Source organism: Centroberyx affinis, unplaced genomic scaffold (assembly GCF_046629955.1).
Source record: "Centroberyx affinis isolate AG114_WGS23_722 - 3 ecotype Tasmania unplaced genomic scaffold, CSIRO-AGI_Caff_v1 ptg000266l_1, whole genome shotgun sequence".
Classification (NCBI taxonomy): Eukaryota; Metazoa; Chordata; class Actinopteri; order Beryciformes; family Berycidae; genus Centroberyx; species Centroberyx affinis.
The window spans coordinates 319,877-332,986 of NW_027278947.1; positions in this window are offsets into that span (position 1 = coordinate 319,877).

Consider the following 13,110-nt stretch of genomic DNA (forward strand, 5'->3'; position numbering starts at 1 on the left):
GATTTATGTATGTAAATAAATGTCTTTCAAAGCCTCTCAAGGGAGTCAGGATTCAAATCAGCGATGCCATTAAGAGACTTGTGACAGATATGTTTTTCCAGATATATTGGTACATTTTCCTGTTCAGAGTGATTAGTGCTGTTGTAAAATATAATATAGGTCCCTCGAGTGAGAGTTCACAAAATCAGCCTACCATTCATTGTCAAACGGAACAGCTCCAGAAAGCGTCTCCTGATGACTTTATACAGATTAGAGTCATCTTGCTTCGGGAGAGAGTGGATAACATTCAGAAATACTGGTTGAACTGTCCAGGACTATAGGAATAATGTATGAATTCCATTTTAGGGTTTTCTGTTTAATTGAGTTCTAAATTAATACATAATTAATTGTGAAAATGTGAAACGAAGTGTTAGGATTGTAATGACATGGGTGTGCTTGTATGCGTGGGTGTGTGTGATGCCTGTTAGCACATAGACAAAGGTCAAATATTGTTTGAGAGAGGATGGCATTTAGGATGGAGTTTTAGAATTTCCCCCTCAGTCTCCATTCTCCCTCACCTCTCCCCCCCTCTCTCTCCCACATCAGGCAAAATAACTTAAATGGCTAAATATAAAAAATAAGTATGTACTGGGCTGTACCGGCCACTGTGTGTGTGTGTGTGTATGTGTGTGCGTGTGTGTGTGTGTGTGTGTGTGTGTGTGTGGGTATGCAGCAACCATGCATTTGTGTCAGTGTGCAGGAATGCATGTGTCTAGCTGTGCATGTGTATGCTGCAACCTGTCTGGCAGTCCCTTTGTTAGTTTGCAAATGTCCTGTCCTACACCTGACAGGCAGACACGCGGGAGTGTGAATTAGAATTCACCTCTAATCACTCTCTAATTCACCTCCTGTCACTCTGGAGGCTCACTCACAGCAGCACTTCTGCCACATAAGCACTTTGCATAGGTGAATGCTGATGTGAGGATTTCAAGCACTAGAACCGCCCCCCTCACCCACTCCCAACACACACATACACACACACACTGAGCGTTACAAATATAGGCTGCGTTTAAGTTCACGATCACTTGGACAAAGTAAGTAAATACACAGTAACTATATGCACAGTCACAAATGACCCATGGCAAACAGAATTTAATGTAACTTCTAGTATGTTTGGCCATTAGTCTATTTTGCTCATCCATGCAACACAGTACACAAACCATTTTGTTTGTTCATTTCCTTGTCCATAAACATTTATTCCAAATATATACTGTATTCCTTCCAAATCCTTCATTCATTTGTGCAGTGACATTTGCCAAGCCGACGTAGCGGTTCTGCATTTGGTAGCAATTTCACCTCTGTGTGTTCTATGTTTGGTGTACTGATGCTTTGAGTTGATGCAAAGCTAGCCTGTATTCTCCACTGAGCATACACAGTATACTAAAGTGTTAGCTTGCTCTGTAGTGGCGGGGCACAGAGGTGAATATGCTCTTATATTTTCACAAACTAATTAATTTGATCCAAGATCTTATGTGCCAAAAGGTTTGTCTATTTCTTTAAGCCTTAAAAGGTCAATGGTTGCAGATGGGCAACATTGTCCAAAACATGAGCTGCTGCCAATCTTGCTGACAAACAAGTATTAGGCAACTGTAGAGAATTTTGACTGACTTGTCAATAGTCGTAGAAAATGAATCTAGACTCAAAACCTATTTATTCTCACAATCATACGACCTACCTTAGCACCGTTGGCTTGGGCTCGACACAGTCTATTCTCTTACCCTAGCCTAGACAGTATTTATATAGAAATTTGCCGTTGGGAACATAGTATAGGACTGCCTCCTGGTTACACTGCATCTAATCACTTTCTATCTGTTGTCTGTATGAGCGTGTCTGTGCCCAAATACGTCTGGGTTTTGTGCTGCTTCTGCACAGCTCTGTGTGTGTGTGTGTGTGTGTGTGTGTGTGTGTATGGCTGGTTTTCTCCACCCTTTCTCAGATTCCTGTGCAGTCTTCTAGCTGTCAGCAGACGGGTACTGCCCCGGCTCTGATGGTCGCCAGTGCATGCCTTAGTCCCATCCCTGCTGCTGCTCCCACCCGACGTGCTCTGACTCTGTGTGTTCTCTGTGCAGCTGTCTTCTCTCCCCTTCCCCAGACTCTGGTCCAGTGTTCCACCTGCCAGTGGACAGGTGTTGCTCCGGCCTGGCGGTTGTTGGCGCCGGCCTTGGTCCTGCTCCCACCTAACGTGTCTCCCGTGTGTTCTGTTGCTGCTGTTTTCTCCCCTTCCTCTCTCCCCTTTTCAGACTCCGGTGCAGTGCAGTGGTCGTCGGCGCCGGCCTCGATCCCATCCCTATCCCTGATGCTGCTCCCACCTATCGTGTCTCTGACCCTGTGTGTTCTGTGTGCCGCTGTTTTCTCCCCTTCCTCTATACGTGTGTGTGTGTCTGGGTGTTGTGTGTGTGTGTACGCGGCCTTGTGTCCTCTCTCTCTCTCCTCTCTCTGACTCCAGTGCAGTGTTCTACCTGGCAGTGGCGGGTGCCGCCTTGCTCTTCCCTGCCGCTGTTCCCACCTGGACGCTGAATTACGACTGCTGCCCTCGTCTCACTGAATTTTCTAGTGCTGGCCTCACCCCCCTCTCATCGCCGCATGCCGCTTCTCCTTCTTTTTGTTTCTCTCTGTTTGCTTCTATCATTATTGTTGCCCATGACTCTGTCAATATTTTGCCCGGCACCTATTGCACAATAAGCTGTCCCAGGGGGGGGATCCCTATTTGCCTCAGCCCACCCAAGGTTTCTTCCAAGTTTTCCTACTAGGTTTTTCTTGGGAGTTTTTCCTTGTGTGCATTTAGGGTCTAAGGCTGGGGTGCTGGGTAGGTTAGGCTATGTAGAATAGGTAGATTGCTTGTCTTGCTAAATCTGCTCTTGCCTACCTGTGTTTTTTGCTATGTTTGTTCACCGTTGATTGTGTTTAGTTAGACCTAGCTAGACACATTCTCTGTAAAGTCCTCTGAGACATGCTTGTGCCAAAGGGCTATATAAATAAACTTGACTTGACTTGAATGGAGTTCCAGCAACTAGTTGCTTGCAGTGTGAACACACATTGAATGTTTAGTGGCAATGCTTTGTGTAACACAAAGATGGATTCATATAAAATATGACTACATACAGTCAGTCACTACATATATCAATTTCAAAATACAACTGCTAAAACTACACACAAAAATATGTAGCTCTTGACTTTTGACAGCCTTAAATCTTTAACATTGCTCAAGAGACTTGAATCCTAGATTCACCACAGCTATATCACTTGGTCTTTGCTTTGTTTTTATTTTGAGCTCATAGCCTTAACTAAATAACAAGGTGCTCCCCATAACAGCTTGTGGTTGTCAGACCATGACAGGAAAACAGTAAATAGATGGATTTAGAGTTTGATGAGGAGGGATGCTTATGGGAGTGGCAAAATATTAACGAGGGAGATGCAGTAGTGTGTGTGTGTGTGTGGGAGTGAGATATTTAACAGAAAACACACACACAGGCAGGTCGCTGCAGTAACTGTAAGCTATGACTCACCAAGGACTAAGGCTGAACTCAATCATTTGTCACCTTGAGATGCTAAACATTGAGGTAAACAGCGCTAGGATGTGCTCTAGTAGGTATCATCACTGAGATTACACTACATTATTGGCTTAGAGGGAAGTCACTATAATAAGAATGCAAAATGAGAATTACATTTCACATAACATCAGCCTGAAAGAGGCACACTGATTTGAGAGATGCTTTCTCCAAGGGCAGAGCCAAGGTTTTATAGCAGAGCTTATTCAAATGAGTAACCATCAGCCTCCCATCCTACCAACCTCAGATTTCCCTTCACCTCTGTGTCCAACTCACATCATTTAACACAGTGCGTGGGAATAAGTCAAGGCATTTTTGAATATATTATGTCAAATTTGACACACTGGAAGGTATTTGGCACAAAGAGATTAATATGTAAGACAAAGATAATGCCTGCACATAGATGTTATGAACAGAGATGAAATACCCACCGCTGGCTTACAAAATCTATCTTGGAAGTAAATGGGAATTAGCCGAGTTGGCAACAATAATGGTTATTATGGATATTTTTCTCCTGTCTATCAATCACATCACAAGATGACTTAAATAAAATCAACTACATATGGAAACTGCCTGTGGAGCTCTGTAGACTAATTGCCTTGCTGTGCCACTAACAAGGTAATCAAGTTGTGCATCTGTTCATGTCAACTAATGAGGAAGTCACCCCACACCACCGGCATGGGCCAAACCTCTGTTAACTCATTAAACTAACTGAAGCAATCTGTACATTTTTTAACACCTGCATGCTTGTCAGACATAACCATGCAGAGTCAATAGGTCAATTGCCAGTGTTGGAGATTCTTGGTTATTGTTGGCTGACTGTAGAGAGCGGTTTAATTGAGCAGGGTCAGTGAGCCCAGGGACAGCCTTGAAGCTAGAGGCAACAATCTCCAAATGCCTTTCCCTCTACTGTGAAAAATTGTTTTCCAATGCAGCGAATTTCAATGAGTTGAATTAAAGGATACAAGGATGCGTACCTCTCTGAATATCTTTTTTGAGAATGAAGATTTCTGATTAAGCCTCATTTGAATGCATGTAAAATATGTGTCCTGTAGGCTGCCAAATTTCACACATTTTTTTATCTAACGACAATTTTACTATAGTAGTTCGGCTAATGTTCAAGAGAACCTGTCCCACCTCCAATTCCAATTCATGAATTACCCTATGGACAGTCATTTAGTTTTTGCTTTAACCATGTGAATTTCAATTGAATGATGAAAAGGTGTCACATATCAACATCTTCCTGCCTGCTGCGAACAAAACCAAAAACACTACATGTGAGAAAATGCCCTGAGGGTCAAAGAGTATACGTTATGCATGCTGTGACAGGATTTCACATATGTTTAAGGACAACACTATTTGTCCCCACTAACGGTTGACTGTAGTCTTTGCCACAGCAGGTGCTGCTGGCTGGCTGGGCTGTTTCCAGAAGGGTAACTGTTCTCTAAATAAACCTCCATGTGACTGTAACAAAACAGTAGTGTACTCAGCATACACAATAATGCATTAGCTTGCAACTGTTCTATCCCTTAAACAGATAAAATGTGAGTTAATTATTTAATAATATGCTACTGATAACGTCAGGCCTGGTGGCCACTAGGCTTCTTTTTGCAGCTGAAAGCGGCTGGCAGGAGGCTGGGCAGTGCTAGGATGAAGCACTTCAGTGACGTGAGGAAAAAGCACTGCAGGTGGGTTTTGTACATCTCAACTATCCCTGTAAAGGGGAAAGATGCAGCACTTTACTGAAATCATGAACCACACACACACAAAAGCAAAATGCTCTGAAAATGGATATTGAGGGTACCACTTTTTCCAAAGGGAGTCACATGTAGCTGCATGTGCAACCTCCCTATTGAAACAACTGAGAAAAAAATAAAATACTGGATACAAGTCCTTACACAGATTTATACAGTGAGTATTACCAACCAAGCAGTCCAATTGGTCAGGTATTGTAGATGCACTTTATGAGGCCGCCTGCTAAAAGCCTGTAAAAGATAATCTCTTTTAGAAGTTATCTCTAGAAGTACTTCTTACTTCTAGAGCTACATTTCTAAGAAATATGAGCAAAAACTCTTAATGCTTAGTGGCTGAAATTGTTTTTGTATCCCACCATGAAATTGGAGGAGGACTATCGATCAGTCCTTCTGCTTGTTTGTTTGTTCATCCGTCCGACACCGCTGATCGGATTTTCACAAAACTCGCCGGAATGATACGTCTCCCTACTGTGTTGCAACATTTTCAGAATTGTATGTTACATAGTTCCTCTGATTGTCTATGTGTCATGCACGATATCCCAGACAACACTGATCAGATTTTGATAAAGTGAAATGCCTCACCACTGGACTCCAGCGTTTTAAAATTACACTGATTGGCCCAATGGGGATGCTATGATTACATTTGAAAATAAGGTGACACATTTGTTACTGATTGGCCTTTAGGGGTACTGTATCATTTGTGGGGGACAACATGTTTACTATTGGCTTGTAGATTCCTTGAATCATTAGTTAACTGAATATTCCTTCAGGAAGCACTGGCAATGAATGAGTCTCTGATGATTTCAGTGGTGTTACACTTTCTAATTAGATGGTTCAGGCCACGGTTTGTGAATCACTTGCTCTTTCCCTGCCTTTTATTCTTAAATACATGGTTATATAGAGACAATATATTATTATCTTGCATGACATCAGTATAAATGCCTTTAGGTTTTTTATTGAGGTTGTTTTTTGCAGTGTATCATGTTTTATATCTCAAATGAGAATAGGGGATAAAAATAGCATTCAGCATAATCTCTCAATCTCCATAGCAACTCTGATAACCTGCTCCTTAAACAGAATACAGAGCTTGTTTCCCTGCCTGTGATTTCACATGACAATGCGGACTTGCACAAACATAAATCAAAAGCAGTGGGATAAATGACAGTATTAGATACAGTTGAGTGTCTTTATATCTGGAGAAAGAAGGGGCAAATTATTATTCCCGCAGAAGCTGTGTGTGCTGTAACAGAGAGGAGAGGAGAAAGTTAATTGGCTGTCTCATGGTCAACTGGGATCTCTATTCACTTTAACATGCAAAAGAACTGCTAATTATAGGACACAATGCACTGCAATCTCCTGTCTCATTGCATGCTTTGCAGGTCATACAATCAGATGCTCCCTGTAAAATCAAAGGAGAAGACATCATGGAGGAGAGGCTGTAATTGCCCTTCAGTCTCCAATGTCTCAGGAAAGTGGGAATGTTTGAACACTTGCTCAGTGATACTGCAAAACAGCTATAGTGGAATGGTAAACAAGAATACCTCTCAATTTCAGCTTTTGACATGTCACCACGCTGCCCTAAGATTAGTTACTGTGCAGCTAAATAATAAATAAATGAACATTCACTGCTGCCATCAATAGCTAGAGATGAGAGAGTAGAGTTTATCCCCAAATATGTGTATGATGCTACATCACAATATAGATCTATAGTGGGTGGGGATAATGGACATGTATTGGTCCATAACTAATAACACCCACTTCATCTTAAGCAAACATTCTGTGAGTCTGCAAAGTTAGTCTGCTATTCATTGTAAATTAAGCAGCTCTGTCTGTCTGTCTGTCTGTCTATCTATCCCTGTTTTAAGGTGTTTAGATGGTCATTAAAAGGCATAGTTAATGAACTCTTACGATAAAAAAATAATAATAATAATAACCTTCCTAAAACATGGTGTGTGTTTCAAATTCATTATATGATTGGTGTCTCATGTGTTTGTTTAGTATATAAACAAAGTAATTTCTTTGCAATCTTAACATGATCATGATAAGATTGTTGTTGTACAACAATCTTGCACATGCAACTCAAACTGTCATCTGTAACTCTGGAAAGATTAAAGGAATACAGACAGTGCTGAGGATAAATATTGACCATGTTCAAAGACACGCTGAAATATGATTCGGAGACAGTTTACAAGAAAATCATGTGTTACCTTGACATATTTGTGTCTAGGTTTGCACTCAGTAACTCTACCTCTGTGTGTGTTCATCTAATGGTTTAATATATATAATGGTTTGGCTGTTTTTCTCTATTCACAATCTAGCTAAGGAGATTAGGGTTTCTTTGCAGGTGTAAATTAACTTGTTGTCCATTTGGGGAACACAATAGCCCGCCTAGAGCGAGTTCATTACAGGATATTATCTTGCCTAATTCAACATGAAGAACAACAATTAGCAGCGCAATAGTTTGCCGTGTTAATGTAGTCAATAACATTTAACATGGGAAATGTTAACAGCAAAAAAACTGAACAATTTTATTATAGCTCAAAATACAAAAGTGCAAGCAGGTATTTTAATCAGACATGTAATAAAGTTTGAGCTTGGAAACTAAATATAAGAGTCTGAGAAAGTGGGCAGTGGAAAGTTGTGGGTATGCAGCTTTCAGTCTGTAGGCCACAGAAACCCAGCCAAGGTCAGAGAGGGCTGAGTGAGAGTTAGTTTTTGTTTACTCTCCCTGTATATCCAGAATAAATAAAAAATGAACAAGGGAATAAGCACCCAAGTTAAGAAATGTCCTGGCAAGGCTCACACAATGGCAGAGAACGAGAGAGAGAGAGAGAGAGGGAGAGAAAGTTTCTATTGTACTTGCTCATTGAATAAAGTTTTTGTAAAGTTGCTTTGGGTCATACTTTGTCATCCAGTTATTGAGCCATTACACTAGAATACAATGTAGCGACAGCATTTGTTGTACAATGTAGTGAAATCACATTTTGAATAGTCACAATGCTGTTTCATCACAGCTGCTGTACTTTGACAGCTGTTAGGACAACTGAAGTACAACTGTAACACTTTTAAGCTTGAGTAGTACTCTTGAATACTTAACAACTAATTTAGTGTGGTATTTAGTCATGAAATCTTCTTAAAACAAGTGAAAAAGATCTGCCAATAGGCCGAGATAATTTAATTTATTTCTATTTCAAATCAACGTTTGTGTTCATCGAGTCACACTATGTTGATACAGGAGTGATCTGCCATATTTCAAGAAAATTCTTGAAAAAGGTGAAAAAAAGGTGAGACTGCATTGGAAACAAATGAAATTATCTTTCTTATGACTTATTAAGATGGGTATTTTTTGCAGTGCATACCCTACAGTATATGTAGTCCTAAACTGGGATATCAGATGACATTAAATCAGATATCCCTTCTGTTTTCAAGTGTCTGCGGATGAAGACAGGGATTTATAGCGCATATATTAAGTGTATCTATCTTGGGGGATTCCATCAGTCATGGCAGGTTCTCTTTATGTATCGTTTCACAGCAAAACTTTAATGAGAGTTTTAATACTGACAACTCTAATTTTTACCTCTGAAGTTTTGGGAATGATGGATGATGTTTCTATTCTGTCATTTGCTGCGTTGCTCCAAAAAAAGTTAATTCTGTTTCATCTCCATGAGGCTGTTAAGAGTTCGGAGGCGGTAAGGTTCAGTGGGATGGACTGCGGTTTAGCTCTTGACCTCTGTTAATCACTGGCTTCCTCATCATCAGAAGTGGAAGAAGGTCTTTTTGAAGACACTAAAGCGGGATCTTTTAAGATTCTTGTAACTGGTTCTCTCCTATGACATTGTTATAATAAGGTCAGACTCAGATTTTTCACTTTTATCTTTTAGCTAAGGTTTATCATACAGAATCTCTAAAATATGGATGATTCAGTCTGTAAGAGTGTAAAAGAAATGACTTGAATTATTTACTATCCTTTAAAAAGTAAGTTGAATTGTAAGTTGAAATGTTTTCATTTTTTGTACAAAAATTCAGGTGCCACATCTTTCAAACGGTGGGTATCAGATTTTGCAATGAAATTCTCTATATAACACGGTGATCCATCATTATCTGTGTGTCAGAATTTAATCCCAATACGAGAACAAAGTTAAAGGTTAGATTGGCGAGGGGTGTAGCTGTCATCATCACAGGCGGTCACTCAAAGCTGAGTATGATGGTTCTGCTATAGATCTGGTCACTTGTGAGTCTTGAGACGGTTGAAGAGGCTGATCCATGGCTGATCCACAGGTGCAGTGTGGGTAATTGTAGGTGCTTCAAATATGTGGCTGAGCTATTTTGGTGTGAAGTCCATTCTTGAATTGCTGCTACTTGCCCCTTATAGCCCAGCCTTTTTCAAATTGTACTGTTGCTATGGACAATCCCTCTCTGTCTAGTGGAGCTATTTACTATAAGCTGCCTTGTGTAATTAACTGCAAGTGACGTGGAATGAGAATCAATTTTGATGCATAATTATGTATAATTTATATATGGATATATGATATTCCCTTTGATACGCCATCATTGCCTCTCCCCGGTCATTCTGCAATCCAGTGCAAACTACTGTGCTACTTTCTGTCTCTCTCTCATTCTCTTTCTCTCTCGCTGAATTTCCTGCTCTTTGTGACACACACACACACACACACACATACAGACACACACACGCACACCTAAATATGTTTACATGCATGTTTACATATTAGTGGAATAACACTTTGCTGCTTTAACAGTTGTACTGCACTGTTGGTGTTGCTGGTGAACAGTCACCGGTGAAATAGCCTATGAAAATATCAGGGACAGAAATACCAGACAGAAAGAATCATGTGTGATGAAAAGTGTTAAATCACCAAAGCCCAGGTAACCTTTAACAAGCCTTTACTGAATTTTAATGTTACCAACTTGCTTGTACAGGGGAACTTTTCAGTAACTTGACAACATATTGTGGACTTTAAATGCCATGTTCCTAAGATTTTTATGCCTGGGGTTTTATTCAGACTTAGCACTGTGAGGAGAATAGTAATTTCAACTGGTGTCAGTGGGCACACACCTAAATAAACAAATGCACACACACACACACACACACACACACACACACATGCACACACACACACACACACACACACACAAAAAGAACCAGTTGTAACAAGTTCAGAATGAAAATGATACATTTAAATGCTATGAGTATTTATTTATATCTTTTTCTTTGATTTATTCCAGTAGGTTGAATATAACTGAAGACAGAACACCCTCATAATGAAGAAAGACATTTTTTAATGTGGGTCATCAGAGCCGTTTCTAGCTTGTTGGGGGCCCTATGCAAAATCTTGTTTGGGGCCCCCCGCTATTTCAAGCACTCATGAATACACATCAAATCTGCATCAACACAAATTCCATATGCATATAAATCAGACCGAATGCTGCATTTTTCACATAAAAAACTTTTCAATTTCAGGAACTTAGTTGCATTGTTAAGACATCAAAATCAAAACAAACATGCAAATTGTAAATACTGAACAAATAAAATGTTTTTTTTCAAAAACAGAATGCTTTGAATAAATTATAAACTTATGAACAAGAATACACATAAAATTAAGTACTATAAAATGACACTAGCATCAGGATAAAAGTGCAAATGACAAATAATCCAATAATACATAGCCTATATTATGCAAAATGATTTCACAAATCAGACAAGAGGTACTTGCATCTGGTGTTTGTGGGTCTGCTGAGGAAGATGATGATGGACCTGGTGTCCCCCAACAAGCAGAGAGGTCTGGCTGTGCTGAGGCTGGTCCTCCAAAGTATTTCAGAAGTGCTTTCTAAGTTTCTAGGTGAATGGACATATTTTATCATAATTATTACTCATATTGTAATACTGCTGAAATCCAAAACCTGTTTGTTGGTAAAATTACATTAGTGACTAGTAACTGGAAGAATACTAGTCATTAGAAAATATAAGCACTAGTGCCTAATTTTAGTGACTAGTGCATTTTAAGGATTAAATGTTAAAACAGCCTGCCATAGTTACTGTAGTTTAAAAATTTCCCCTTAAGTAGCTTTAAAAATACCTTTTCCATACTGTAGGACAATGATATACAGGCCTACATATTCTGTATCTGCTCGTTCCAACGCATCATTGAAGTGAGTGAAATATAAAACGCCATTGTTTTTATGGCTGCGCCATTACATCAAATGGGAAGATCCAGATGTCTTGTGCATCATTTTATAAATATTTCCCTGTAATTCAGCATGACATATTTGGTGTATTTGGAAACCTTGGGATCTTGAGTAGGCTGTGAAACATGTGTCGGTAATGATAATCCCGCATGAGGGTCCTTCATCCCCCCTCCCGTTAACAGCCACCGCCATAACTAAATTGTCAACCTGTGGGAAACACATATTAAATGCGAGCTGTTTGGATGATAATATACATGCCAAATTTACCAGAACACCCTATCAGTTAATAACATAGTCTCACGTCATATTTTCATATGCATTTTTTGCTGATAAGTAATGCAGAAACAAATTGCCAGATGTTTGAACGGACCTTCGCCTACCGTTCTCCCCTCACGGTGCGCAGAGGCGGTAGCCATGCTGATAATTCTGACCATAAAGCGAGTATGTGGTCAGATGCGGTTCAATAATGAAATGATACCATAGATCACGTTAGCTAGCCTAGCCACCTCTGAAAACAAAATGGGTGTTACTAGGGTTAGCAAGCTAGCTAGGTCTAGATAGCTGGCTCGTATTATAGGTAGTGTAGCTAATGTTAGCTATCCAGTGGTTCAGGTAACTTTACACCGATCGCTGACTGGTAGAAATACATTGCCCATAAAAACAGGTTATACGTTTAATTAATATGTCTTACCTCTGCTCTGCAAGCATTGTTTTTCCTCTGCTTTCTTCCGTTTTCTTTTTTCATTTCCCGAAGGATACGTCCTTTTGGAGGTCATAGTATCGGTGAGATACTGTGGAATAGTAATCTGTCCGAAGGCCATCAACAACGTTGTACGTCAATACGTGAGAATCTGATGCTGACTTTGAAATTGGTTTGCTTGTAAGGCAAAGAGCTCTCGAAAGAATAGCTGCTTTTTGATCTATCTAGCATACAATAAATGCATTTTATTTTCGCCATTATGTGCTTATAATGTATGTGTTTTTGAACAACACATGAGGATGCTTGGTTACCAAAAGTGACCATTTATATTCGAGGAGGACAAAAATACGCTGGCGCAATGGGGCCCCCTAGCAGTCGCAGGGGCCCTACGCTGCTGCGTAGTCCGCGTATAGCAAGAAACGGCTCTGTGGGTCATAACGGCCCATCTTATGGATAACTAAGCTTTTCAGTCATGCGTTCTACGGTTAATATTTCTAGATTACATCACTTGGTTCATACAAAATACATTGCATTGGTGTTCAGTAATTGAAATTTCCTTTTCTATCAGTAAAAGTCAACGCACAATGCTGTTTGGGGTGAAACTGCGCTGAACTGCTGAAAGCAGTTTGAGAATCACTTTAATGATAGTTTGACATGCTATTCTAAAAATATGGCCGATATTCAGACCAAAAGTAACATACAATTAATGGTGTGAAAATGAGATGAATGAAATAGATGTGGCCTATGTGTAAAATTGCGTTTATAGGTCAGGCCCCAATATTTGCTTCTGAATGTTGTTTGGCATCTCTCAAGTTTTTTTTTTAATCCGAAGGAGCTAGACAGTTTTCGGCACACGCTGAATAAG